We start from the raw sequence: 6,600 nt of genomic DNA, 5'->3' as shown, positions 1-6,600 counted from the left end.
TACTCATTCAAGTACAGGATTTGTGTAGCCTGACGAGCCAGACCCACGTCAAGATGTATGGTCTGGGAACTCACCATTGGCAGTGCTCAATCCAAGGGGCGGGATAAACGGTTGTCTTTCAGATTGCCTCTGCACGCAATAGGATAGCGCTACAACTCATGAGTCCCATGCATTTTCCCAAAAGCGGAGCTAGTTGATCAAACTTTTGCCAACTTAAGAAAAAGCTTAACTCGGGTCTCGAGACCGCTGTTCACCAGCAGCAGCATCTATCTTCTTTGTTTTCAAGTAGCAGGGAATTCACGTGGAACCGTTGCAACTCTGCTGTCATTATGTTAAGCCCGTCCACCGACTCTACACAATGTGATTGGACTGACCGAAGTTTGGGTTTTCCAGCTCGCAAGCCAACGGAGAGTTGCTACCCTGGCTGCAAATTACATTTGCTGCCGCTAGGGTGCGTCTAGACTTTATAGGCTAGGATTTGTGTACTTCGTCTACCACTGTGTACCACTGCACAATGTTTTTTGTAAAAATAGGCTAACGATGATGTCATGACCACGTGATTTTCTGTCACACAGTATTTTTTACAGTCTATGGTAGAGACAGGTTGCCAACGTCACAGCTTCTCCAACACACATATTGCACACTGCCCTCTCCCCACATACACAGCACACTATCCCATCTCCCTTGTCATCCCCCCAACACACACACCAAGACCCCAGGCAGTTGGGTTAGCCCCTTGAGCCGTGGATCTGCCCAAGGTTTCTTCCTTGGTAAGGGAGTTTTTCCTTGCCCCTGTTGCTCTTGGATGCGCCTTGTTGGTGCCCCCGCCCCCAATCCTCCCCCACCTTTCTTATGCAGCCCTTGCCACTTAATCTACTAAACCCCTCTTCTACTGCACTTTACCACCCCCATAAATGCACAAATAGGCTGACACCAGACATAATTTCACTGCATTTCTTACTTCCAGTAACTATATGCATGTGACAATAAACTTCCTTGTATCCTTGTATCTACGTTGTCAAGCAAAGCTTAAGGCTGTGCTGTACTCTCGGGCATCAACCGGAAAAGTGCTTCTAATTGACTTCACTTGTCTCCGTTGAAGTCTTAACATTTCTACTCTCTGGAATGCCCCCAGTAGGCCATGGCTGCCCCACATGTCACAGACAATTTGGAGGTGCAAACAATATCGGAATTTTGGTTGATTTGACCATCAGTTAACTTCGAAACAGGCACTTTACTTTGGCTAGACAACAGTAGTACATCACAAGAGTGATTATTGTCCAAAAATACAGACTAGAGTAAATCAACATTTGACACCTCCGATATGTTTAATGTTCTAAAGACGTCAAATAGCCTCTTTCTAGATTTGGGTCTGGATTTCCAGGCTATACACAAGGCACAAAGCTGTGAAACCGTAAGCTACTGATAGATAGTGGTAGCCACCCAGAAGCTTGTAGTTTTTAGCGTTAGCATTTTAACTGCTGTCAATCGATTAAAATAATTAATCTAATTAATTACATTCTCTGTGATTAATTAATCTAAATGAATCGCATGCATCCATTTTTGCTATATACATATCTTAAAAACAAGTTTGGCAGATGAGTGAATCAATGAACAGCCAAACCAACATTATAGACTAAAGTTCGACGTGTCTCTCTTTTATTATAATTTTCCCTTTGGGTCAGGCATCAGCATAGTGCCTGGTGTGATAAATGCAAATGACTGAAGTTACCACTCACTGTCAATGACATGTGCAGAGTAGGCTACCCTAACACCAAGGTAATGTGTGGAATACCACCTATGATTTATCCTTTTTTGGCCATTCAAACATGTAGATTTTTATTCACATAATTACTAGGTTGTTGCCTTTATGTTTTGTTTTTTATGTTGTATTTTAATGTTCACAGCTTTGTTTTTGTTTTCTCCCCAAGTATCAGTTTGTCATCATTGGAGTTCAACTGAGGCTACCCTAACTGCACTGTATTATTTGCAGAGCAGTGCATTCAGCCAGAGACATTATGGTCCGTTCATGCCACCTGCAAATCAGGGATCGCCCCCATGATTTTGTTGTTTTTTCCACTATGTTTAATGTGCCTTACCGTCGTAATGTGTGAAAAAACATGGATGCCACAGGAAAAGTTAAAGCATACGCTCACTAATCTTAAATGAACAACTGTATTTGCTTAAAGATATGGTGAAAGACGCTTGTGAAAGGTTTATGCCATTTTCAAGTGGCAAAAACGGCAAATTCCCAAGTTCACATTAAAATGGTTGGACATGAAAGTCCATATGGACTACAAATGAACTACAATGTGACGACGAGCCCCCAACTGGGCAACTCAGGCAGCAAAATCTTCCCCCAGTTTCCCACCTCTTATTCCCACATGAAGTGACGTGAATGATGTTACAAGATGATCAGTAATCATAATGTAATGATTTTACTTCAAAAGAAAAATATACCTAACACAATGCCTGTTTTTCTTTGGAGAAACAAATTCACTGGTCAGCTACAGCCAGAGCCAGCTAATGTCCTCTTCTCCCGAGAGCTTGCTCTGTCTACATCTGAATCAATGAGTTACTTATCTTAATTCAATTCATCTTATTAATTCATTTTAGTTGTTTGTGTGTTGGCTCAAACACCACCCACCAGATATATATATAAAAAAATTTTGACTCTGCTGTACACATACTCTTTTCATGTCACACCTGATGGCTTTCCGATGACCAAGTCAACCACCATGCTCCAGGACCATTCTTTCCAACTCATTTAATAGTAGGGCTGCAACGATACACCAACCTCACGATTCGGTTTGTATCACGATTTTTGACCCACGGTTCGATACGAATCTCGAGTTAAGTTTCAAGGTAATACTTGTTCTCCTTGGGACAGGCCCTTTTGGGAAACGTTGGTATTGAGATGATCAGTCAACTTCAATGCAAGAGTTTTAAACAAATATGTGCAGCAATGATAGCTAATGATGCTAAGCGGATTTAATAGTAATTTAGCTAGTCGTCTTCTATGCGTCCTTGCTTTCACGATTGTGAATGTTTTATTTAAGTAGGGTGACCAGACGTCCTCTTTTGCCCGGACATGTCCTCTTTTTGAAACTTAAAAATGTGTCCGGGCGGAATTTCAAAGTCGTCCGGGATTTTGTTTATTCTAGCCTCAAACGTGCAGCGAATTTGCATTGCTCTCTCTTTCATTCATGTTTCATTCATGGATAGCCTATATATCTATGTCTTTCATTCACATACTAGTCACCCCTGCCCCTACAGTTTGCTTTGCATTGAGTGGAAAGTGTAGTGTTGAGCCTGACCTTAGCTACCGTCATTGGTCGATAATCTCAAACATTTAATTGGTCAGTCAGTCACCTCAATAGCGCAAACTTCCTTGTTTAGTATAAGTTCACTGACGAATTAAAACGTAAATTTCCATGTTTTTGTCTCGGTCGATATCAACATGAAGCTGAGTGCCTGACCTGCAAAGCAGGCACTTACATGTCGGTCGCAAATAAAGGTGCCAACGACCGACCTACAGGTAGGCTACACAATATTCAGCAAAGCATCGAACGGCATCGAGGGGTGAGAGCCCATCAGCTAAACTGACAGAGTTTTTCGACCTTAACATTACGTCTCCAAAAACATTTTGATGGCACATCAACTCATGACCATAGACTGTAAAAAATATAACACGACGAACACTTCTGCCATTGTCTGAGCGGCCTTCTCTGGACGATTGCCAACCTAGCAACTTTCTAGCTTTGGGTAGGAAACTGCACTTTGGTTATCCCCTTATTAGACATTCTCTGCTTTAAGGGATAGCCTGCATACAACAGCAGATGTCAACTAGAAAAGCATTTCCTGAAGGAAATACAGTGCATGAAAATGCAAAAATATGATGAGTTCATATGGTTAAATTATTTGCTTGGTAGATAAGGTTTAATATAGTTGGAATGACTGAACAGTTAAATAGGTTAATAATTGAAATGGTTAAATTATTTAGGCAGATAGTTGACGATAACTAACAGTTAGAATGGCTCCAATGTTTGCTAGTAGTTATGCTAACTATGTTAATAAAGATAATAATGTTAACCAAGTTACTATGCTAACTAGCATGCTAACAATGTTAAAATGTTAACTATGCTAACCATATGACTTAGCTAACCTAGCTAATAATTTTTATTAGTTATGATAACTATGCTAATTAGCATGCTAACATGTTAATTATATTAACCATGTGACTTAGCTAACTTCGCTAATCATTTTTAGCAGTTTTGCAAAAAATGCTAACTAGCATGCTAACATGCTAGCATGCTAACTATGCTAACCATGTGACTTAGCTAACTTAGCTAATCATTTTTAGCAGTTTTATAAAAAATGCTAACTAGCATGCTAACATGTTAGCATGCTAACTATGCTAACCATGTGACTTAGCTAACTTAGCTAATCATTTTTAGCAGTTTTGCAAAAAATGCTAACTAGCATGCTAACATGCTAGCATGCTAACTATGCTAACCATGTGACTTAGCTAACTTAGCTAATCATTTTTAGCAGTTTTGCTAAAAATGCTAACTAGCATGCTAACATGTTAGCATGCTAACTATGCTAACCATGTGACTTAGCTAACTTAGCTAATCATTTTTAGCAGTTTTGCAAAAAATGCTAACTAGCATGCTAACATGTTAGCATGCTAACTATGCTAACCATGTGACTTAGCTAACTTAGCTAATCGTTTTTAACAGTTTTGCTAAAAATGCTAACTAGCATGCTAACATGCTAGCATGCTAACTATGCTAACCAAGTTACTTAGCTATCTTAGCTAACTAGCTACAGTGGGTAGGAGTCATAGTTGATGACAAGTAACAGTTACAATGGCTGAACAGATAAAAGTTCAGTAGTTTAAAGGGTTAAATTGTTTAACAGTGAAATATTGTAGTGAGGACTTTTATTTTGAAACAGTTTTTGGCAGAGGAAGCAGTTGAACAGGATGTGTAGTCTTAATAGGGCCAGTTTGTATGCTTAAAGCCTGAGACTGGCAGTTGATGCAGCTGGCCCGAACACCTGCCATAGGATTCTAATTGCTTAACGGCTGTATTGTGATGTCATCAGCCCATGTTAAGTCTATGGGGAAATTTTGAACAGTTTTTAATTAATAGTTTAAAAAGTATAAAAGTTACAAAGCTGAAAAATACAAAGCACCCATGTCCTAAGTAAGACCTACGTAACATAGTTTGAATGAAGTTTCTACGTTAAGCGGTTGAAGCTGCATTAATTGCGTTAGAAGAAGAAGAATAAGAAGCCTAGGAAGAACAGTACAGTGCATTTTCATGCACTGTAATAATCCTCTATCTATATATGCAGGTGAATTAAATATGTTGGCATAACATAAGGGATAGATGTAGGCTTTACAAAAAAAAATCTAACAATAATGGGTTGAAAAGAGGCCTATAGACCAGACATGATTGAATAAATATAAGAAAATGGACAACATATCCACATCAGTCCCCATCAACACAACTGTTTTCACAGGTCAGGATTATTAAGCTCTAAAACAGATTGTTCAAAATTATAGAGCTAGGCTACTGTAAAAGTTTGTATTTTCATAAACACCTTGGATCAAATTGATATGCAACATTAAAGATGGGTTGCCATCCAAATATATTTTGCGCGTATATATTAAGCTCATTATCATACATAGTCACCATGTCTGTTGACCCCCCCACACACACACTGAAGTGTCCTCTTTTTCACAAACCTAAATCTGGTCACCCTAATTTAAGTCGCGCGTGTTCATTGAACGTGAGAGGGAGGGAGCGCGAGAGAGCGGGGCAAGGAGAGGGGGTTTACTTCTATACTGTTTTTGTAAAGTTGCACACATAGTCTACAATGAAAGCAAGGAGAGGTATGAAATTATTATTTATTTATTTGTTTTTGGACAACGTAGGCTACCGATAAGTAAAGCGGGAGTTGTGGGTTGCTTTTGCAGCCGCGTAGGCCTAAGCTGCAAAGCAGTGCGTGAAACACTAGAAAGGGTGTGTCGCGATGCTGCCTTTTCACACCCTTTCGGGTTCGAATCGTATATCGTTACAGCCCTATTTAATAGCAAAAGAACACCAGAAAGATTACTTAAAAGTCAGTCATTCAGACTCAATGGTCAGTGCATCTGCTAGCTTATGAAAAGCCTAGTCATAAATGAGTAAGTGGTTTTAGCCTTCCCAGACCTTTCCTTTTTCAATTTTACCAATTGATCACTCAGCATTCAACTCCAGATGCTTGCCTTCATTATATAAATCCCATGAAATCAATAATGCATTAGGTCCGGTATTGGATAAGGATGTAGAATACTTGGTCATTACTCAAGTCAGTGACCATGTGAATAAAAAGTGGCATCGGTGCATCATCCTCTTCTGTCTGTGAGGAACTGCCGATGGTTGTGTGCTAAAAATTCTACTCTCTGGAATGCATTTTGTTTAAAAAAGTTGTTCTATTAGACAACTGTTACACACCTTTTCTGTTATGTAACAATGAAGAATAAGTAAGCTCTGTATAAAATGGAATAATGGTCTCTGATGTCTTATCAACTCAAACATGCACTCTACA

Source organism: Alosa pseudoharengus, unplaced genomic scaffold (genome assembly GCF_046254945.1).
Source record: "Alosa pseudoharengus isolate Yale_2024_CS ecotype anadromous, Long Island Sound unplaced genomic scaffold, YU_APseudo_1.1 YU_APseudo_1.1_scf_12, whole genome shotgun sequence".
NCBI lineage: Eukaryota > Metazoa > Chordata > Actinopteri > Clupeiformes > Clupeidae > Alosa > Alosa pseudoharengus.
The sequence above is the reverse complement of the archived record's forward strand: the minus strand, read 5'-3'. Positions refer to the sequence as shown.